General features: G+C 46.7%; 1 protein-coding gene across 1 annotated transcript in view; it reads right to left on the bottom strand.

Annotated features, from left to right (window-relative positions):
- Window positions 1-24320, bottom strand: part of LOC112550131 — a 72356-nt gene that overhangs the window by 16855 nt on the left and 31181 nt on the right. The gene's annotated exons all lie outside the window — the stretch shown is intronic.

Raw genomic sequence — 24320 nt, 5'->3', positions numbered from 1 at the left:
GCCTCTGTGCTTTCAAGAAGGGAACTCCCCAGCCTGTATGTGTGCTGTGGATTCCTTCTCCCAAGGTGCAGCACCCTGCATTTGTCTACGTTGAACCCCATCCTATTCTCGTCTGCCCACTTTTGTAGTCTGTCTAAATCTAGTTGCAGCCTCTCTCTCCTTTCAAGTGTGTCCACCTCGCCCCACATCTTGGTGTCATCAGCAAACCTGGACAGCATACTTTCCACCCCCTCATCCAAGTCGCTGATGAAGATGTTAAACAGCGCGGGCCCGAGGACCGAGCCCTGGGGTACCCCACTGCTCACATCTCGCCAGGTTGAGTACAACCTGTCCACCACTACTTTCTGGGTGCGCCCCATCAGCCAATTTTTTACCCATCCAACTGTGCAGGCATCAATGCCGCAGTCACTTAATTTATTGATGAGGATGGGGTGAGAGACACTGTCAAAGGCCTTCTTAAAGTCTAGAAAGACTATGTCCATGGCAACACCATCATCCAAGGATTTAGCTGGATTAACTGTTCGAAGGATTAACTGTTAGCACTGACTTAATGAAGAGACACTTGGAGGGGCTGGATGATCTTCATCCAAGGGTGCTGAAGGAATTGGCTGGTGTCATAGCAGAGCCACTGGCATGGCTGTTTGAGCACTCTTGGTGCTCAGGTCAGGTCTCAGAGGACTGGAAAAGGGCCAGTGTGGTCCCCATTTTCAAGAAAGGGAGGAAGGAGGATCCAGGTAACTATAGACTGGTTAGTCTTATCTCTATCCTCAGGAAAACCTTTGAAAAAATTATTAAGGATCACATTTGTGGGAGTCCAGAGGGGAAAACAATGCTAAACGGCAACTAGCACAGATTCATAGCAGGCAGATTCTGCCTGACTAACCATGTTTCTTTTTATGACCAGGTCACAAAATGTTTAGTTACAGGAATCAAGGGGGATGTCATCAACTTGGATTTTAAGGAGGCCTTTGATACAGTATCTCATTATATTCTCATAGATAACTGAGCAACTGTGACATAGATAAATACACGGTCAGGTGGGTGGCAAATTGGCTTAGGGGTCGCACCCAGACAGTGGTGGTGGATTAGTCAGTATCAACCTAGAAAGATGTGGGCAGTGGAGTCCCACAAGGCTCAGTCTTTGAACCAGTGCTGTTCAATGTCTTCATCAGTGAGTTGGATGAGCGCATGGAAAGCACTCTGTCCAAATTCACAGAGGATACCAAATTATAGGGTAAAGTTAACACACCAGAAGGTAAGGAACGAATCCAGGTGGACCTGGACAGGTTGGAAAAACGGGTGGAACAGAATAGGATGCAGTTCAAGAAGGACAAATGCAAGGTGCTGCACCTAGGAAGAAGGAATCGCCAGCACACTTACAGGCTGGGGGAGAACTTTCTCAGCAGCACTGCAGCAGAAAGGGATCTTGGAGTCACTGTTGACTCCAAGATGAACTTGAGTCTTCAATGTGACAAAGTGATCAGTAAAGCTAACTGCACTTTATCATGCATTAGAAGGTGCATGACAAACAGGTCCAAGGAGGTGATACTTCCCCTTTATGCAGCCTTGGTCAGGCTGCAGCTGGAGTACTGCATCCAGTTTTGGGTGCCACACTTCAACAGGGATGTGGACAACCTTGAGAGGGTCCAGAGGAGGGCCACTTGTATGGTTAGGGTCCTGCAGGCAAAGCCCTACAAGGAGTGATTGAGGGCCCTGGATCTCTTCAGCCTCCAGAAGAGAAGGCTGAGAGGTGATCTTGTAGCCACCTACACATTCATCAGGGGGGACAGCAAGGAATAGGAGATGCTCTGTTTACCAGGGCACACCTTGGAGTAACTAGGAACAATGGCTACAAACTGACAGAGAGCAGATTTAGGTCAGACATCAGGAAGAACTTCTTTATGGTAAGGGTTGCCAGAATCTGGAATGGGCTTCCAAGGGAGGTGGTGCTCTCCCCTACCTTGGGGGTCTTCAAGAGGAGGCTGGACATGCACCTGCCTGGGGTCGTCTGACCTCAGTGCTTTTTCCTGCCCTGGGCAGGAGGTTGGACTCAATGATCTGCTGGGTCCCTTCTGACCCAAACATCTATGAATCTATGAATCTTCTGACCCCGCTGGCCAGATAAGTGGTGTGGGGATTGGTCTGTGGGTCTGTGCATGGGATTAGTCCATAGTTGTGATCCTGCATACTGGCCTGACCCCACTCACCTAGATTAGGCACAGGCCTAATCCTGATGCATGCTGGCCCGATTCTATGCCCTGAATGTGTCTGCACCCTGGCCTGACCCCATGTGCCCAGATGCAGTTGTATGCTGCCCCATCCCCATGTGCTGAATTGGCAGAAATTGGCTGGGCCCCATGTGCCCAGATCTGGCCGTGGAGCAATCCCATGTACTGGGGTAAGGCCACAGGCCTCCCATGGGTCTGGAAATTTGGCAGCAGGAAATCAGTAATTAATGCTACTACTACTCCCCTACTACCAAATTCCCAGACTCATGAGGAGCCCTGTAAGCCAGATTCCACGCAGGCCAGCTCCATTGGCTGGATCAGGCCCATGGTAAGATTTTGAGCACCACTGTTCTAAGGCATGGTGCCTTCTAGGGATATACACTGTATCTTGCACAGGAATATGGCTAAAGTCCCAGCCTATTCAATAGGTTTGAAGAATAGTTGCTCACCAGCTTTGTGTTCAGCAACAGTCAGACAGCATGGAGCTGAGCTGAAGGAGTTTCATAGCATAGGTCTGTTCATGTTGCTGAAGAATACAAGAGAAGCTGGACTTTTCAAGGCAGATAAAGTAAGGGAGGAACCCAGATGCAATGGGAAGTGGCTTCCTTGTTCCCTTGGGCCTCTTTGAAAAATGCTGCATCTACTGGGTTGGAACTGGGACACATGATGGTGGGAGAGTCTGGGTAGATCTAGAATTCACTGGATTCGTCTGCCCTGCATCATTAATGCTCTATAGCACAGTAAGTTTAGTACTTGGACAACCAAGTACTAAATCAGTGCGCAGTAACCGGCGCTACTGCACAGTGGCACTGGTGCACGAGGTTGCTCAGATGTTAACTGTGCAGTAACCTAATACTACTGTGCAGTAGCGTTTTAGCATGGGTTTTGCCTGGCATCCTACTGCGCAGTGTTTTTAGGCTATTGCACAGTTAGTGTCTCCTGTAGATGCACCCACTAAGACCTTATCAGAGATCTTATCTATGCTGCCCTTGTGCTGAGCAATCTCACATGCCCACTGCCCCCTGTAAGCTAGGTAGTGGGCAGAATGAATGGGTAAGGCTTGTTTCTTGATGGGCTTGACAGGGAAGCAGAATAGATGCTGCTTGAGAATAAAATACATTAGCCCAAGAGGTGTGCTGTGCTAATGAGGCTTTTATGCTGCTTAGGTATCAGAGCTGGTGTGAGAATCTCTACAACCGCTGCATTGTGTTGTGTAGACATACCCTTCAATTGCTGCTAAATGATGTGGTTAACAAGGGCAACATCACTTTAGAGATGTCCTAACCAAAATAAACTGGCTTTCACAGGGACAGGAATTGCAGGTTGTTATGCAACTGTGTAATTACGGAAGAGGCTAAACATTTTAAGACATAATCCTCTGGTGGCCATTTAGACTCTCATTTCCACAAAGCAGCTACATGCTCTAGGTACTGAATCATCTCAAAGTCCTGAGCACTTCTTGCATCGGCAATTATTAGCTGTCTCTTTTTAAAATCAGACATTTGGGAAATCAATAAATCTTTAGCTGTGCATCATTATCATTTTTATGAGGAGTTTGGTGAAATCACAGCTGCTATATCCTGTTCGCTTAGTATAATTGCATTGTTTGTATGCAGCCAGGAAATTAGAGTGAAATGAGGCTAATTTATTGATTTTAAAATGAAAGGCCTGGGACTTGTGTGTTAAAAACCAACAAATATCGGCAGGTTTAATAGCCAGATGTGGCTAAAACCTTGTCAGTAATTGATTTTGTTTTTAGAGCAATTCGATTGCAGTTCGATCCCTTAAAGTGGATATTCTGTCTAGAATTATTTATTCTATTTTTAGGTAGAATTGAACCATTCTCAAAAGGGCCTTTATCCTAAAAGCCTCTGAGGACTCTGAACCAATTGTAGCATAGCACCTAGGATGGACTTATTGAGGAGTTTAGGGAACCTATATGTGTGCTTAGGAGTGCAGTGGGGGCATTTTAATTAGAGAGGTTCCTGGAGAGCCATCGTAATTAAAACATCATAGTGTCATGTGTATTAAGCCCCCATAGATTTAAAAATGGCTGCTTTAGTTAAAGTACTCCAGCTCATTCAGCGAGCTTTAGTTAAAATACCCCAGCCGCCATTTTTAAACATGCAGGGGCTTATTATACACGTGACACTGTAGCAATGTTAGAGTGCTTTATTAAGAATTCATTGGAGCATGTGTATAGGCACCCTTAGGCACCAAAGGACTCAGATGAGCACTTACTGGGTGCACTCCACATGCAGGGGCATGTGCTTGCAGCAGCAAAAAAAGTAGTAGCACAAATTTGTGCCACTACTCTTTACCACTGTGCACGCCCCTGCACATGTGCTTTGCTGTGGGGCAAACTGCCCTGCTTCAGGCAAACTGCCCATTCCCCACTCCTGGCATGCTAGAGGAGCCAGGCCAGACCTAGAGGAGGGAAGATGCTTTGGCCAGCAGCTAGAGCATCTCCTTGGAGGACTGAGCCTCCGCATCTACTGGTGCATGCTCGTGTGGCATGCATCACACCATTTTCACTGAATATTTTTTTGCTACTGGGATTTCCTGGTACAAAAGGTTGCCCCCTCACTACAAATTTGTAGCTCAGGGCACATTTTCATGTTCCAGCTGTGCAGTTTGTGGTGCTGCAAAGTCTTGCAGTATCACAAACTGTACATGTCAGCACATCTGGATGCAGCCACTGGGTTTTTTTTACAGGGCATAAGTAGACTTGGTGTCTAACCTCCTTTGGGATTGATAGTCAATTAGTTGCCTAATCTATTAAGTGCTTGTCTGTAGTTTTAGGGACCTAAATACCATAGAATATCTGGCCCATAATTACCTACTTTACTGTATGCAGAGAAGCAACCACAGGCGTGTTGAAGACAGAGTACTCTGTGAGGTTAATACTAGCTGCTTTGATTCCAGCCTGAGTCAGTAACTTCAGGGTATGACTGACACCATAGGAGCAGCATGTTCTGGCCAGAATAGTCCCAAGCATATCCCCTTAGGTGCTCCAAATCTGGAAAGAAGACATTTGGGAATGTCTTTCTGTGGCTTCTTTCACGTGTGTTGGAGACAGACATATTGAGTGACCATGGAACAACACCCTTCTCTGCCTTTCCTTCCCCAGGTAACCCCACTGGTGCATTTCCAGGTTTAGAGAGGGAAAGGATGTGTAGGATGTGAGTAGGAACACTCTGGCTAGAGCATATTGTCACCTTAGTACAGACTTGTCCTTTGCGTTTGCAGTCTGAATTGGCTGCAGTACCGGGCCAAAATGGTTGCTCCACCTGCAAAGGACGCTGAATTAAAAGACGTGACCAACTTTTCCTCTGCTTACACTGATTCTTTATGGGAAAATGAAGATGAGATTTTCAGAGCAGCTTAGGGGCATGAGTTGCACAACTTTCACTGAATGTCAGCTGAGCCATGCGAATACCGCATTTCTTGGAGTGCTGCCAGTTCCGGGGGGGGGGGGGGGGGGGGGGGGAAATCAAAATATTCTTTTCTATAGTCGACGCATGACCAGAATTTTCAGAAGGTTTCAAAGAATCAACAATGATTTAGGGCCAAACAAAATGTTTTATGTTGATTCCAAGAATTTTTGTTCATGTCTATTTAAACATATTTTAAAACAAAACCAAAGGAAATGTCAAAATATTTTTATCCCATTACGTTTGCATAAAAATAGCATCAGAATAACACGTTGTCATTTTTAGGGAGTATCTTTTTCCCCCTGCCATCTGACCAACACAAAATACATTTATGAAATGTGCTGGTGTCATCAAATCTGCATTTTTTCTCTGGAAAAGTTTTAGTCAAATTTTAGTCACCTCTTGAATTTGGTACCAATTCTGTAAGACTCATTCAGAAATTACAGCTATGCAGCCTAACCAGTACAATCAGCATATTTTCCTTTTCATAATAAAACTAAGTTGATCTGAATTGTGGGGTAGTAGGTTTTTTTTAGAATATTTCCATGAAAAGATGCATTGTTTATTCTGTAAAGCATCTGCCAAAGCATTTTATGTGAAAATGGCTTAGTTTCCATTAATAAACTTAAATTGGAAAGGGAAAAATAACAATACTTTGAAAGAGATAAAGAAGTAGCGGTGCTTGTGTCCTCTTTATTCTTTCAAGGGTGCCGTATTGTGTGTTTTCCAGCTGTAAATTTCAGTCATGTATGTACTGGAGAAAGTTACAATACTGAATGTATCTACCATCCTGCAGTCCTTCTATGCAAGGGCTAAGTATATGTCACTTCACACCTTGCTCAAATAAAAAGAGAAGAAAAGTCTATTGTTTTGAAATTTGGCTATCATAGATGCTAACTTCATTTTCTCTGCAGACCACTGAGCAAAACTAACCGGCTGTTGTCTTTACCATATTTTAAAAAAACATTCTATTTAGAGAAACTCTGCTTCTGACCTAAGACGTGTGTAGACAAAATGATGGGCATGTGTGCACAACATTTTACAGCAGGCTAAATGCTTTTGCACCACATTAATTGTGTTTGCATGTGACGGCGGCATATTGCGCATTAATTCCAGCCACTGTAGGAAATTCAGCAGCGTAATGCGCCTTAAATGACTTGGGGTGCAGCCGTGGAGTGAAACACCAGTCTCTGCACAGCTCAGGGGCTCTACAGGAAGCCCTGCAGCAGCCCGGGAAGGCAGGCTCCACCCAAATAAAGCGGCAAGCCTGATCTTTTTTTTTTTCTACCCCTGGATCCTGCCTGCCTGAGCTTTCTCAGAGGCCCAGTGCTTCCCTCTGCGGCTGCAGTGCCCCCCAGGACTGCACAAGCTGGGTGCCTGCAGATGTGTGCCACTGGGGTGGGGCCACACGCCACTGCTGTGGATGGAATCACCAGCCCCCACAACATCCCAGGGACTGCTCTGCCTGCCGGCAGTTCACCCTCTCCTCCCCACCGCCAGAGAGTCAGGTAAGTCAGTGTGTGTATGACACAGGGGGTTAAAGGGTCCTAAATTGAAGCAATGTTTTTTAAAACCCACCGCTTCAATTTAGGGCCCCTGTTTTGTCTACACATGCCTGGTGACACTTCCAGTAGTCCTCTTCCCTGAATTTCCCCAGAATTACTGTGGGATCTTTTTCCTCCTGATTAAAACATCATTTCAGGATTGTAAGGTCAATTTCCAGTTGCTCAAAGAGGAAGCACTTTTACATAGTTTAAAGTAAATTCAAAGCCAGGTCAGTAGCAAAATGCTGTACCTGAAAATCTTTAGTGAAAAATGTAGGTTTGGCAATACCTGAATTAATGAAATGTTCATGCTTAATTCCACTGAACTTGTTCATCTTTGATAGACTGAATAAAATGTGTTATGAAAAGGAAATAAAATGCATTTGGCTTTTAATTTTTTTCAAAATCAAAAATTGATTAAATTCAAAATGATCCTTTTGAAACTTTCTTTGTTCTTTATTTAAAAAATAAGGTTAAATAGTCTCTGGAAAAATGCTTCAAATAAATAATTTTATTTGGCTCAACACATTTTATTCACCCCAAAACTAACTTTATGACCCTTTAGAAGCAAAACATAAAAATCTGTTGTTTTTGCTGTTTTCTTCACAGGCTCTTGGGTCAGTGGGAGCTAAATTAGAAACTGGTAAGGACTGGATTAAAGAGAAGGAAATGGTACATACCACACTGCTGGCAGATCAACATCAAATAGAAAGACTGGATATGACAGTCTAATTCCAATTCTATAGCATACTTCATAAATACACATGCGTGCGCGCACACTGCTGTCTAAATGGCTTTAAGGATGGCTGACAACCATTAATGTCAGTGCTTCCTATAAGTGGGATCTACATCACTTGGGAGACCGCTAATGGAATAGAGCTTTTCTTCTCTATCACTGATTCTACATCCAACCCCTTTGGACACAGATATCGGCTATATTTTACACTCACCTGTTTAAAATTGAGACAGTGGTCACAGAGCTTTACAGTAGAGATCAGGCCCGCTCCCTCTTTTCTACCGGGCCTCAATTTCCTCATATGTAGAGCAGTTACATTAATTGCATGGTAAGCATACAGAAAGCACTCTGTAGCCATAACCAAGCAGACAATCAGGGCACGCAGAGCACTGTAAAAATGACGGATCCCAATCTAAGATAACCCTGGATGGATGTGGTATCAGACTTGAGCGCTGCAGGTTAGAACACCATAACAAACATCTGTACCACATCCCACTGCAAGTCATGGTAGGTTGCATTCCACCGGCATCCCAGGGAGTGCTGTCTGCAGCACCCTGCTCACCCCCTCCCAAGGCAGCACTCTAGCCTCAGCTAGAGCTTGTGTGGTCTGCTTGAGTGCCTCACCCCTGGGCTGTCACTGACAAGACTCAGCAAACCCTCTGTCCCCAGGACTACCCACTTCCTTCCTCTGGTTAACACGGATCCATCCACACAAAGAAAACTACTTACCACTGAATTTCTCTTATTGCATATTGTCATGGGTTCAGTTGAGCAAGTGCTGAATGTGGGTCAGCTGCTATTTTGCCTCTGCTCACTGTCTTAAGAATTGATGTATCTGTACTGATTTCTGGCAATTTGCAAGTTCCCTAACAGAAGTAAAAACATATATTTGAACATTCCCAAAATGTATATTAGCACACTGAAGCATGCTAATTCAAGCCAACCTCCTTAATGGGTATTTTGCATCAGTTTTTCACCAGCCCCATGGGACAGCCCTGCTCAATACAGCACTGGATGGCCAGGCTGAGGGAGAATTGCTCCCCTAGATCAATGTGGACCATGTGAAGGAACACCTTGAGAGGCTGGACACCTTCAAGTCAGCTGACCCAGACAGTTTACACCCCAGGGTACTCACAGAGTTGGCAGGCATCATAGCTCAGCCACTGGCATGGATCTTCAAGAACTCCTGGTCCTCAGGTGAAGTGCCTGAAGATTGGAAGAAGGCCAATGAGGTGCCGATCTTCAAGAAAGGGAGGAAAGTAGATCCGGAGAAATACAGGCCTATCAGCCTGACCTCTATCCCAGGGAAGATCTTGGAAAAAATTATCAGAGAGACCATTCTTGACAAACTGGCTGATGGCAACATCCTAAGGGATAGCCAGCATGGGTTTGTTGTGGGTAGGTCTTCCCTGACGAATCTCATCTCCTTCTATGACCAGGTGACATATCACCTGGACAAGGGAGAGGAGAATGACACCATATATCTTGACTTTAGAAAAGCCTTTGATCTGGTGTCCCATGATCTCCTCATGGAAAAATTGGCCAGTTGCGGCCTCTGCTACATCAGTCCACTGGCTGGGGAATTGGCTTCGAGGTCAGACCCAGAGAGTGATAGTTGATAGAAGTCAATCACTGTGGTGCACCGTGACCAGTGGGGTCCCCCAAGGCTCTGTCCTTGGGCCTATACTCTTCAACATCTTTATTAATGATGTAGACATTGGTGTCAGAAGTGGACTGGCCAAGTTCACTGACAACACCAAACTTTGGGGTAAAACGTTCACACCCGAGGATAGGCAGGTGATCCAGGCCAACCTAGACAGGCTCAGAAAATGGGTGGATGAAAACCTGATGGCGTCCAACACTGAAAAATGCAAGGTACTCCACCTTGTGGGGAAAAAAACCCCCACAACATGCTTATAGGCTCGGCATTGCTATGCTTGCTAGGACTGCGGCCGAAAGGGACTTGGGGTCATGATTGACCACAAGATGAATATGAGCCACCAACGCAATGTCACAGCTGGTAAACCGAGCAAAACTCTGGCTTGGATCCATAGATGCTTCTCAAGCAAATCCCAGGATGTCATCCTCCCACTGTACTTGGCCTTGGTGAGGCCACAGCTGGAGTACTGCATCCAATTTTGGGCTCCTCACTTTAAAAAGGACATGGAGAAGCTTGAGAGAGTCCAGAGGAGATCCACGTGTATGATCAGAGGGCAGGAGAACAGGCCTTATGAAATGAGGCTGAGTGCCATGGGACTCTTCAGCCTGGAAAAGCGCAGGCTCAGGGGGGACCTGGTGGCTGCCTACAAAGTATATAAAGGGTGTACATCAGGATCTGGGGGAATGGCTGTTCACCAGAGCGCCCCAAAGGATGACAAGGTCCAATGGTCACAAACTCCTCCAAGACCATTTCAAGCTGGGCATAAGGAAAAATGTCTTTACTGTCCAAACCCCCAAGGACTGGAACAGACTGCCTCCAGAGGTGGTGCAAGCACCTACTCTGGACTCCTTTAAGAAATATTTGGACATTTATCTTGTTAGGATCCTTTGACCCCAGCTGACTTCCTGCCCCTGGGGCAGGGGGCTGGACTCGATGATCTTCCAAGGTCCCTTCCAGCCCTAATGTCTATGAAATCTATGAAGTCTATAATATGTAGTAACCCTACTTTCCAACTTGTCTGGGAAAACTGAATGTGTGTGTAAACTGTAGATTATGAAAAGTACTTACACTGCCTAAGCTCAATACAGGATGCAAGACCAGAAACCCATGAGCCCAGCTCACAGACCCAAAGTCCCGGAAACCTTGGATGCATTCAATAGCCCATAAAGATGCAGGGAGTGCTTCTCTGTTCTCATGTCTTAAAGTCAATTTCGAATAATTCTGGTCAATCAAGTAATAGTTTGGACCCATATGCACTTGATAGAAAGCTGTTTCAGACAGTCTGTTAACAGGTATGCTGCTGGAAGTCCCATAGGCAGCCAGCTCTGGCAACTTTTTTTGTCAAGCTCCTAGATTGTTTATTAGTTACTGTTTTTCGGTTGTCACTTTTCCTGGCTATATGAATAACCCAATGCACTCGCTAGCCTTAAGGTAGTGTTCCTTTTTTAGAGCCACTGAGTGATCAAGAACAAAAAAACCCCCACTGGGACCCAGTGTCTATAACGTTCCCCTTAGGAAACACCTCACATTCCTTCATGGGAGGAGAGGAAACTTTCTTCTTCTTCCTAATCTGCAAAAGAAGCCTGCCTGCAAAAGAAGCAGTGTTTTTATTTTCCCTTTGGAACCCAGTAGGTTCTCTCAAATCTGTACAGAATTTAGGAAGCTAGTAGACAAACAGCACCACCCTCCTGAAGTCCTAGTGAATGGAAGAAGTCAGGGTGTCCCATTTGCTGGCTCATGCCCTGGAAAGGATGACTTAGGATCACCAGGTATTTGGTGCTGTGTCAATATTCCATCAGTTTTTTTAATTGCCTAACTAGCTGGACCCTAATATTACCAGGCAATATTAGGCATTGTAGGCACATCTACACATGTGTTTTAAAATAGACATTAGCCTATTTTAATGCTCATTAAAGTGTTGCAAAAAAGTGCTCTTTAGCTAATGTGCAGTAAAATAGGTGAATGTGCATTTTTTCTAGTATTTCACAATGGAAGGCACTTTTACACATGCTCTGGGGGTGGGGAGGACAGCGCTCTAATTAAATCGCTGCCGCATCTCATGTATCAGTGTCCCCATGCTTCAAAATGGTTGCAGGACCACTTGAACTAAAGCTCATTTGACAAGCTTTTGTTCAAGTCCTCTCACTGCTGTTTTTAAGTGTGGGGATGCTGATACGTGAGATGCGGGAGGCTGCTGGAGTGAGGTAATTGCCACACTTGAGCAGACTTGAATTGAGTCTGCTCCAACGCGTTGTAATTACAGCACATTGGAGCAGCCTCTACACTCCTGTATAGGCGCCTGGAAATACTAGATTTAATGCACATTACCTAAAAAGAATTTTTTTTTGCAAATATCCAGTTGATCTAATAAAAGATATCACCTCTATCATGAGTTCTAATTCCTTTTGCCGGTGGACCAATATGGCTACAATCTGTATCCCTGAAACATGGAAGATATCACACTTAGCCATCTTTGCAATGAAAACTTCATTATTTTACAAGAAGGAAGCAAAAATTCAACACCTGGAAACCTGAAAGCGGACACCCTTGCTCTTGCCTTTTGTTTTCGAGCTAATGGGCAAGGAGGGGCAGGAGGGAGCGCCCTACACTGGGAGGTGTGCAAGAACCCCACTATCTGCTGGGCTCAGGTTGTATACACAAGGGCTAACGTGTTCTGCTTCCTCATAAGCAAACTAGGGGCACTTAAGAGTAATGCTTGAAGGTTAGAGCACTTCTGCAGATTTCTTGAATGCTTATACTTAGCCTAAAGTACAGAGACAAAATAACTTGGCCCAGAGTTCATACAGCAAGCCAGTGACAGAGCTGAGGAGAGAAACAGTCTCCTCAATGCTTCCTACTGATGGGTGTCTGCATTACAGTTTGAATTTCGAAGCAGCAGGCCAGGTGGTGGGAGACAGGGGAGCGCCAGGGTTGCGCGCTGATCGACTCCACCAGCCCCGTGGAGCTCAGCCTGCAGCCTGGTAGCAGGAGGCGGGCACAGCCAGGGCTGAGCTCTGCCTCCCACTACCATCCTGATTTCCATGGGGCTGTGAGTCACTGGGAACTGAGCCTGGTGGTGGGAGGCGCTTCCCCACATCAGGCTCAGTTCCCAGTGGCTCGCAGCACTATGGAACTGAGCCCGATGGGGGGAAGCGGAGCACAGGGCCAGGCTGTGCTCCACCTCCCACCACCAGACTCAGCTCCATGGAGTTGCACTGGGTGTGGGCTGTGCCCAGCACCGGTCCCAGGCAGCAACAGCATCCTCCCACCTGCACCTCCAAGAGAGCTGCAGGGTTCTGCCAGACTCCTCCCAGGGGTGCGGGCCCTCAATCTGCCTTCCAGATGACAGGAGGCTGCTCCTGCTGCCTGGGACCAATGCTGGGTGCAGCTGCTGGCCCCAGGGAGCCCCACAGCCCCCCAGGGATGTGGGTGAGCCCCGGGTCTGCCTGCCAGATGATAGGAGGCTGGTTCTGACACCTGGGGCCAGTGGCAGCAGCAATTTTCCTGGTGCTGGGTGCGCCCAATGCCAGTCCCAGGTGGCAGCAGCCTCCTGTCATTTGGCAGGCAGATTGGGGGCCCAAACACCTTGGGAGGAGTCTGGCACAGCCTTGGAACCCTCCCAGGGGTGCAGGCCCCTAGATCTGCTGGGCTGGATGACAGGAGTCTGCAGGCAAGTAAGAGAAGTTTTGCTTGTCAACAACTTGAGGTGCAGTTTCCCAGCCCCCCGGCCCAGCACCACCAGCCTCCTGTCATCGGGCAGGCAGATCGGGGGCTTGCCCACACCCCCAGGAGGGCCATGGGGGCTCTGCCACACTCCTACAGGGGGTGCAAGCCCCTGATTTGCCTTCCAGATCACAGGACACTGCTCCTGCTCCCCGGCTCCTGCTTGTCAACAGCTTGAGGTGCAGTTTCCTAGAAACCTCTGCACCTATCCCCTTGTTTGGAACAGGCCTTAAATCTCGTGCAGACAGGGGTCCACCTATGGTCCCCTCCCCCTTCCACTACTACTTACCAGCTTGGAGTCCGCTGCAGCTCCCTGCTGCTGCCACCGGAGACTGCACGAATATCAGAGCTCTCCGAATCTTTGCCGAAGATTCAGAGAGCTTTGAATCGATTCAGACCTTTAAATTGGTCTCTTGATCTGGTTTAGATTCAGAGATTCAGCCACCAATTTGGGCTGGACCTCCTCCAAATCGAATCACCACCTGAAGCTTCTCACAGCCCTAATCAACAGGCTTAGACTCTGAGCAGTGCGGCCAGCTTCTCAACAGAGCTTGGTAGCCTAAATAAAGACCAGAATTTCTAATCTGTTTGGTACACACCATGCTGGGCTATTGGGAAAAATCTGGCCAAGATCTTTTTCTGATCACATTGGAAAAATCTGGCCCATAGGATCCCAAACTCTACGTAAGTAAGAAAAGTGGAAGCTGTTCTCGCCCTAGGTACCTCCAGTTACAATGTAACTGAATCACCTAGACATACTCCAACAGCTCTACTTTATTGTTATAGTTTGGAAGGGAAACTGACTGATGGAAGAAAGATTGGCATTTGCTATCTTAATTGACCAGAAGGGAAAATGAGTGAAAATGCCCTTGATGGCTTTTAATAAATAGAAATGCTAGGCATCATAACAACACCATATTTTTAAAGCCTTTTTACCTTATTGCAAACTTCCATGCCGGGAAGAAAATAGGACTTTTAATATTTGTTTTTTAGGAAAAGAGATTTAATAGGAATCATTGTTCCAGTAAAAGATGGCTTGAAGACCAGCTGGGGTTAATGGCCCAAGGTAGGGGAAAAAATCAGAGTATCAGCTTTCCCATCTGGTCATTAATCTGCAGGAAATGCACTGTGTTGTAATTACTTAATTAATCAAATGAACTCTGCACTTCAAAATGGTATTGCCAGGCTTTTCATTTCAGATAGTTAATCCTACTAGGCATTTTAGCAAAGTCTTTTGCCAATTCTTACTTCAATCCTTGATGATTAATCCATAATTTTGTTTTGACTTTGGTCATGTGAGGTTGATGATTGATTGATAGCTACAGTAATGTGATGCCTGAGTAGAACCTTGTTCAGCCTGTTACTTGTATTACTTAGCCATGCTAATCCAATAAAGTTTATAGCTTATCAATTACAGAGGCTGACCTACATCCAGAGATATGTGATTTGATTTAAAAGCTGACAAATTAGAAATAATGTGCCTATACATGTACGCACAGAGATCTTGTTAAAGGGAGGAGGAAGACACCAGGACAAGCAATTGGAATAGGATAAAGCTACTCTCTTGTTCATCGCCCTTTTTGGGGATGTTTTCTCTCTCCTTCCTACCCAGGAGTTGAGGGAACATATGGGAGTTGTAGAAGTTATGAGAAGTGAAGTCAGTCAGGCTGCAAATTGGGTGAGCACCCCTGGACTCCTTTTTCATGTAGTAAAAGTGCTGTGGTAGATTGTAGGGCATGCTTATCCAATAGTAAAAGTTCCATTGGCTAAGAAAGAAGCTGCATCTTTCCTCAACTTTAGCTGGATTTGACCCAGAGGTATGTTCTGCTGGGTTTACAATGCTCCTAGGCATGCTGATTTGCACACTACTAGCATGTTACCAACTATTCTGCACTGTAGCCACATGCTGTCATTGTGATTCAGCTAAATGGGCCTGGCTGAAGCTGCCATTCCTAATGTGCCAGTGGTTCCGCGTGAGATTGTTGCGCTTCCAGAAGGAGACATAAGCTGAGCGTATAATCGGTATTGCTCAATGATCCCTTGCCTTGAGAGCCCTGCCCAGTGTGCTCTCCTATTCTTTGAAAACAAATAGAAAAACGCTTTTAAACCAGTGTGTCAGACCGTAGCAAATATCCACAAACCTGGGGCAGAACCATGAGGCAAAGAGGGAAGGCGGTGGTACTCCTCCCAGCTCTGCAACAGTACGAGTCCTGTCCACTCAGGATATCAAACTGAGATGCTGTTCTGAGTAAACTGTCTTATCCTTTGTAAGTGGAGCCTCTTTTTCCCATGTTTTGCCTGGCAGTGTGACATTAACAACTGGCAGCATGCACTGCAAGTTCACTGAAGTGAATAGAGCAGTTTGTGCTATTGTTTTGGTCTCCAGCACAGGAGCTTTTTGTTTTCCTAAATGAAAATCAAGATTCTTGCATCCATGACAAGGCTACCACCGCTATGTGCTGCCTGGAGTCAAACCTGAACATTAGGGCTGTGCAAACTTTCGCCGGATGTTTCGTTTTGATGCAGTTTCAACTTGTTTCGAGCTTGAAACAGCAAAATTGAAATGAAACAAAAGGCTTCGAAACAGCCTTGCAACTAAATGAGGGCACTTGAAATGTTTCTAAAGTTTCTAAACATTTCAAATTTCGAAGCTGGGATTGCCTGCAGGGAAACAGAAAGTAAGGAGAGGGAGGGGCAAGAGGGGGGAGGACTGCTCTGATATTGTGTGTAAAGCTGGCCACTGACTGTGATCCTTCCCTGAGGTCCCTTCCAATCCCAGTGCTCTGGGGGAGGGACAGAAAAAACAGCTGCGCCTTAACACATGCACAGTCACACGTCATGAGTTTTGCTTGTCAGCAGCTTGGGGTGCAGTTTTCCAGAAATCCCTGCACCTATCTCCTTGAAACCTGGCAGGCTTTGTGTCCTTAGCAGGGGCTACTAAGCCTGCTGTTTTCACCCCACTGCACCTTAACACACATGTGACATGAGTTTTGCTTGTCAGCAGCTTGTGGTTAAGTTTCTCAGAAACCTCTGCACCTATCTCCTTGAAACTTGGCAGACTTCATGCCCTCAGAAGGGGTTACCATCCCTGCCAAATCTGCCAAGAAATGACAAAGTTATAGGCAGTGTAACCCGGGTGGCGGCCCAATAGTTGCCACCTCTGCCCAAATATCAGGGATGGTGTGGTGAGTGTGTGGCAGGGCTTCCGGCCAGCACCAATTTACTTTCCAGCTGGCCCCTGATCCCCACAGGGAGCTTCCCAAGAAGGTCTAGCACTTAAGTGATTTAACTATTTACACTTTATTTACAAAACAAGAATAACAGGAAGGTTATTTACAAGCGAACTTAAATGGCAAAACAAACCAGAATGCATTAGTCAACCCTTGACTCAAGAACCACAGGTAGGGTAACTGGCAGCTTTCGGCCATTGCTGAGATGCTACAGGAAGGAAGCAGGGTGCTCATTTCCAGCAGCTCCAACAGGCTTCCCAATAAGCAACAGACTGCCATAGTGTAAGCTTTTCTGGTCTGCAGCAATCAAATTGTATCAAACCCCAACCCCCCAAAGAGCCTGAAGGGTGACCCTCTGTGGCAACCAAAAAAGCAAGCAAAAGGCAACAGAGTAGGCTCCTGCAGCAACTGGCATGACCTAAGCACAAAGCTCAAGGACTCCATCTGATGACAATCAGCTGCAGAATAAGGGACAGGACTGAGTCCCCTCTGTGGGCAGTCAGTGGCAGAGGGCCAGCAGCACAGGCAGCTCCTAGGGGTTGCTACTCTAAACCCCTGCTCCAGATGACTGGCCGGGTGACCCACATGCCTTGCGGCTCACCAATCCCACTCCGAGCGCCAGCCTGTGCCCCGAGCTCCCGGGGGCTCTCGTCGTGACGCTCTGCCACTCCTCAGGATCCCCGTGCCTTGCCTGCTGCTGTTCCACTTCCCCAGGACAGGTAAGGGGTTTCCTCAACTCACCGGCCCAGCTCCCTGCTCTGGGTAAGGATGCTGGCTGCGCGACGCGCTCCTGGCCGCTGCGTCTTCTCTGCAGTGGAGTGGGGGGCCGACTGCCACCCCTAGCCTCCGGGATGCCTGACATGTCCAGCACACTGCGATGGGGCCTTGGGGCACCAGCTCTCTGCCCCAAGCCCTGGCCGCTGCTCCCTCTGCTGCAGGGCTGGAGGCACAGCCGACTGCTGCTGCCTTCTTCTCCCAGGGCCTTCGAGGCTCTTCAGAGGGGTCTCTCTGCTCCCTCTGCTGGGTCAGCTCACCCCAGCTCTTTTTAGGCCTCCTGTGTCATTCCCTAGAGTCACTGTCAGCAGCCCCCACACGCCAGTTCGGCTGCTGCTTTTATCCCCTCCGGCAGTCCCTCCCTGGCTTGCAAACTGGCCAGCCAGGGGTCAGGGTGGCGAGCCCCCAACCCCGGCCATCCCCCCTCCATGTGAATGAGGGGATTGAAAACCCCTTCTTTCGATTGGCTTCTCCTTTTCCACAGGGCAGGGCTCCCCTGCTTCACCCTTGGGGTTGCTCAGAGTTCACCAGCACTGTTTCTAGCCCAGGGTAAGTATTTCAGGCCAATCTGATGAGCCCACATTGGCAGTCTGTTTCAGGCAGTTTCATGCTTCCCCATTATAGCCTATGGGCGAAACGCTGAAACAGCGTTGAAACAGCGAAATAGTTTCGATGAAATGAAACGGAACCACGGTTTTGAAATAAAAAAAATCAAAATGAAACACTCTCCCATTGAAATGTCGAAACAAAATGGTGCCGTTTCTCACTGCCCTACTGAACATGTAATGAAAGCAAAAATGAAGTTGCCTTGCCTCCTTTTCACTAACGTGTGTTTGCAAAAGGGACAGTTCTGTAACAAGGAGCCATGAGGTGTCACACAAGGCTATGCAGCATTACTCATAGGCTTGGTAGGACCAATGAAAGTGGTTGGGCATTGCAGGTAGCTTCCAGGGTGCAACTATTCATATTCCATTTTTAAGTTACCTTTGCAGGCAGTTTCATACATTTTTGAAGACTCCTGGCCTGTTTCAGATGTTTTTTGGAAAGCTGCTCTCATCATTCCTAGCATTGCCTTACTGCTGTGACATGCAAAAAATAAAAAGCTGTTCCCTCTCCTGGCAGACACTACTTCTGCATTGGCACAGACATGCTGTCCCCTGAGTTTTCAAAGCCACTGGCTGGCTGTAGGCCACTCACTGCTCCAGAAGACAATGAGCGTCAGAATGTGGGGACAGAGAAAGAATGGTCTGCGTGAACTGCGAGAGATGGATAAATAATGATGAAATCTGGTATTGTGGGAGCGCCAAGAACCCCTGCTATGGGATGGGATCCTGTTGTGATAGGTGCTGTACAAATGGATGAGACAGTGTCTGTGCCTAGAAGCTGACAAGTAAGTGGGGAAATGGAAGGAACAGCAAAGTGAGTAGAGGGGTTAGAGCATAAGTATTTGTAGTTTCCCTCCTTCTGTTACCTGTTAGCTTCCCTACATAAACTTTTTGAACTGATTTTTACCATGTATGAAGAGAACAAAAGCATAGCGACTCCTCTAAAACCGTTCGCTTTCAACTGGAAACAAAATAGCTGCCTGCTCCCGGGGAGCTGCAGAGTCCTTGGAGACTTGCAGGTAACAGAAGATGAAGACTTCATTTTCATTGTTAAATAAACAACCCTGAACTTACATAATGGTGGGAATTTGGACAAGGCTGTCAAGAATGACAGCCTGATTCTCATTTACACTCCAGCAGTATACACAGCCCTTAAATTAGGTGTACATGCAATTTCCAGCTACTGAAAGGCCCCTTTAAACTACTGGAGTGATGAAAGCAGGCCTTGGCATTAAAGAGAACCGGGCCTTTTAGTTTTTAGTCAGTTGCCAGGAAGATCTAAGAAGAAAATTGACTGGCAGGCAGTAGTAGAGAAATGTAGCAATAGCCCAGGGATTAATACAAGCAAACTTTTCTTCTACAAAGCCAGGTTATTTTATACCTAGGGAAACAAAGCCCCACTCTCTCTGTGAGAGTCACACTTTGTAGTTAGGAGTCACAGTGTTACCAAACTTCACCAGCCTTCTCATCCATCCAGTAGTTAAAATCAAACAAATGAGAGAGACTCATAACAAACCAACATATCTGTATAGGTCTGTTGCTGTTCCCTGTTACATTCTCAGTTGGGCTTATTATAAACCAGATGCTTCAAACCTTTAAGCAGGCTGTTTGTTTCATGGTATGCTTATGATCCTTTTGTTTTGTGGTGTCTTCCCAAGTCCTCTGGTGATGGTGCACTTTCAGTGGGGACGCACATCTAGTCTTGGCTATCTGACACTTGTTTTTGGTGATGTGTCCATTTCAAATGACCATCTTGGTTTCTAGAGAGTGTCTTTTTAGACGACAGTGGTGATGTGTGACTGCATATACCAGGGCCATATTTGGGATTGCTATGTAACACTCAGCTAGAGAGAAGATGATTCCCCATTTATAGCAAATGTCTGTGTTCATACATTCTAGCTGCATGGGCAGGACAGCTTCACATTCACTAGAAGTTCCAACAAATATTTTTGGAACGACTGAACATACAGCTAAGGTGATACTTCCCTTTTTAGCCTGGAAGGGCCAAAATAGCCCATCATGCTGCACATGGGGCAGAGAGGAAGAAAATGGGGCCAATATGAGACATGACAAGCTGCTGTAGACAAGAGAGGGGCAGATTTGCCTGAGTGGTATTTCACTTTCCCTTCCAAACTGAAGGATGGATAGAGCTGGGCAAATATTGTGCAGCACACAAGCTTCAGCAATGGCCCTGGGGGTGGTTGTTCTTAACCACTTCAAGGTGGGCAGTGAGGGAGCACCTTTGAGGGGGGGCACACTTGATGACAGCATAGGTCCAGACAAGGCACCAATTAAAGTGGGCCTGGGGAGGGGGGTCCAGTTGCCCGGTGTAGGGCCTTATCAGCCACAGCAGGAGTGGGTATACCAGGTCCCTGATGAGCAGGGTTAGGATGACGATGACACCTAGCTGCAGGTCCTCCACTCCCAGTGCAAAGCACCCGCTCTCCACAAGCATACCCAGTCCAGAGTTCCTGAATACATGTGTGTCATGCACTCTGCCTGCCCAGTCAGCACTGACGTGGGTGGACCCCTGGTGATCAATGACTGACTGCAGAACCACCAAGTGGAGCCACCTGTGACTATAATAGGGGCTGTCTCCATGGGATGGGCAGGTCACCGGCATGTGCATCCTTTCCAGGGCCCTGATACACTGGGGGAGCCCCAGTGCATGGAACCCTGCGACCACTGCCTGGGGGTTGCAGATGCAGAGGATGATGTCTACCAGCATGTCCTGGAGGGCACCACACACCTCCAGGACAGCTTCCCCAGCAGTGGCCCTGCCAACCCCAAACAAGTGCCTCACATACATGAACAGCTTAACTAGCACCAGAGCCAGGCAGGTGTCAGAGGGGAGGGCTGAGCACATGCCAATGTCCTGGGGCCAGAGCCAGTGGAGCAGGTCAGGAAAGGTGGCCCGGGTCATCCTAAATGTGTCAATCCACTGTTTGGCATTCCAGTTGTGTTGCAACAGGCACTGCCACCAGTCCTAACTGGCATGGTGGGACCAGAAGTAGTGGGGCTGAAGGGCCAGGAGGGCAATGGTGGCACTGGTGGTAGCCTAGTGAAGCTCCTTATCAGTGTAACTGCCGGCAGCAGCTGCATGGCAGTGGGGGCCCTGAAAGGGCATGTGGCAGCCGGCCAAGCAGTCACTGCATGTGGGGAATCCAGGCAGAACAAGATGACCATGGGCTAAGTGACGGTGACTATGGTGGGTTAGCAGGGTGACCGAGGTAGCCAGCAGGATCAGAGGACCCTGTACCTTACTGCCAGACCTAGGAGCTGAGGCAGCCATAGCTCAGGAACACAGAGGGGGCACGAACAGAGCTGCCATGTGCTGCTTCTTTGTGTGGCACACTGCTCCTCTGCGCACTGAAACTGGCTGCCCAGAGATCACATTGAGGGGCACTGTTTTAAAGATGGCTTCCAAGTGTTGGCAGCTGGGTCTGGCTTCAAACATAGCTGCCAAGTGCTGGCAGCGGGGGCTGGAGGCTGGAGCTCCCTCTGGTGCATGGCAGGGCTGGAGGGACCTAGATTTAGTGTCAGGTCCCTGCATGAGTAGACACCTACCCAAATTCACTTACTGTGCATTGGCTTACTGCGCAATAAATCTAGTCATGACTAAATGCACATGTAGACACTCCCACTGTCTAGCGCTCTGTTCCCTTTCACGATGGCCGGCCACAGATCAAGATGGCTGAGCCTATTGTAGCTATAGCTAACAGAGCTAGGCATTTTAGCTTGAGTACAAGGGCTCATGCATGAATATCCAGCAGTTCCAACTTGAATTCCTGCGTCTGCCAACCCACCCAGGGCTGCAGCATTATAGTATCCATTAGAGAGGACTATATTTGACAAGAAGTTGCTGGACTTTGGCATTCTCTGTCCGCAGCTCTTGATTCCTTTTGGCTTCTCTCTCCCTTCCATACTTATACAAAGACCATGCTTTATTTTCAGGACACCCCATTTGGAAAGGCACTGGGTTCACTGCTTAATGGGTATGAAACTGATTTCTGATAGAAAAGGAGTGGGCTGTGCCTTCAATCTCTGTTAAGTGTGAGTCCATGAGATTGTCTAGGTCACCCTTTTCTTTCCTGTTCAAGGATGTTAGGTTGCCTGACGCTGAACCAGGGAGCTGGTAAATCAGAACCCACAAGTGGAATTGTAGCTGAGAATGAGGACCCTCACCTTTTGCCAAGAGTGCTTCTGACCTTGCAGACTTCATCACCAGAGCGCCCCAAGGGATGACGAGGTCGAATGGTCACAAACTACTTCAAGATCGTTTCAGGCTGGACATAAGGAAGAACTTCTTTACTGTCCGAGCCCCCAAGGTCTGGAACAGCCTGCCACCGGAGGTGGTTCAAGCGCCTTCATTGAACACCTTCAAGATGAAACTGGATGCTTATCTTGCTGGGATCCTATGACCCCAGCTGACTTCCTGCCCTTTGGGCGGGGAGCTGGACTTGATGATCTTCCGAGGTCCCTTCCAGCCCTGATGTCTATGAAATCTATGAAATCTATGAAATCAGCAGAGCTAGGACACATGGCATCATAAAACTATGCTCTCACCAGGACACATGTAGCAATAAAAATGAGACACGAGCAAAATTTGTTGCACAAATAAACAGGGAGTAGTTGTGCCTGTCATAGGTTGGACTTGAAAAAGAACAGGAGTGGATGACATATAGTTTTTCTTGATGCTACAGCACAGATTATTTTATCCTGAGCATAGCATGAGAGCCGTTCTTACAAACAACTAACGTGTGCCAGTAAATCCAACGTACGACCCATTTAACTGCAGCAAGCGCACCCTGCAGGGTCCTTTATTGCATCTCCTTGACAGTGACGGGTGGGTGATGAGAACTGCAGAGTCATTAGCTGTAACCTTTGACCAAGTCCCCATGCAGCCCTGAACTACAGAACTTAACTCTCGCTGCCTTCTGCTCCTTGTGTGCATCAGATGATAAGCAGAATCCTTGCCAGCTCTCATAGTGCTAGATGCCTTGCAGTGGGTAGGGGTAGGCACTTAGATCCCAGTTTAGGATTCAATTTCCCCTGTGGTGAAATAAAATTGTCCTGTGTGCATATCTGCTAGAAGTAAAATGACAGTGGGCCCATCCACCTCTTAACCCAATAGCCTGGTGGTTGAGGCACTTGCAAGGGAGAAGACTGGGCTCTAGGCCTCCCACATCCAGTGGATGTTTGAACTTGCATCTTCTGCTTCTCAGGCATTGTACAGTACTCTCATGACCAAGCCCTGGACTAGACATTGCCTAGAAGAGCAAGCAAACTTTCTTTCTTCCCCCTTAGGGAGAACAATGGCATTTTTTGGTACTGAGTATAGCTGGGATAATTTCTTTGGAAAGCCATTTTTTGTCACAAAATGCAAATAAGAGAAAACTGAAATTATTCACAAATTCAGTAAATATTTTTGACTGGAAAAAAGGACATTTGGAAAAGTCACAATATTTTACTCAGATGTCTTTTAAATATAAGATTTTGATTTCTTACTTGAAACTATTTTCAATGTTATAATCAACTTTTACCAGTTAAAAAAGCTAAAATAAATTTGAAAAATCAAATAAAGAGTTTTGTTGGGTCAAAAAAATAGGTCAACCAAATGAAACATTCCAGGTGGATCCAAAAAAAAAGAGCTCTTTTTGGTTCAGACAGTGAGCAAAAAAAAAAAAAAAAGTTGTGTCCCCAGCTCCTGTATGGATCACTTCCCAAAAACTGGCCCTTGGTTATTATAGTTCTTTAACTTTCCCAAAACTTGCCATAAGGGTCCCTGTATAACTAAAAGTGAGACACCAGCTCCATCATGAACAAAGGACTTATCAGCTACTTTCTCAATTGAAGAACTGAACAATGTTCTTGGATATGTTCTTTCTGGAAAACAAATGTCCTTCTTAGAAATCATGGCTCTGATTTTCAGTTGGGGGGAAATTAATTCAGTCTCAGTGAATTTGACCTTGTGGTTAGGGTCTGACTGCACAGACACTTCTTTTATATTTAACTATAACATATTTATTCTTTTTTAAAGAAAAAAAATCATAATACCTAGGAACTATGGAACTAACAGATGTCACACTACTGGGACTGTGATTTGAAGTTTGTAATAAGACAGTGAGAACCAGGCAATTCTTATCAACAAAGTGTGAGAGACAGATATATAACTGGGTATGAATTGGGAAATGCCTAGGAATGTCAATGGAACTACATTGATTTGCAGTGGCTGAGGTTCTGGGCGGCAAATTACATTCGAAGTAAGTATGAGGAAGAGGAGCCTAGGAACTAAGGGCTGATCCAGTTCTGCTCCAGAGCCTGACTGCTTCAAAGACTTGGTCAAGCTTGGAGCAGCTTCAGGGCAACCCACCAAATATAGTGAA

Source organism: Alligator sinensis, unplaced genomic scaffold (genome assembly GCF_000455745.1).
Source record: "Alligator sinensis unplaced genomic scaffold, ASM45574v1 scaffold560_1, whole genome shotgun sequence".
NCBI lineage: Eukaryota > Metazoa > Chordata > Crocodylia > Alligatoridae > Alligator > Alligator sinensis.
Note: the sequence above shows the minus strand (reverse complement) of the source record. Positions and strands in the feature narration are given on the sequence as shown.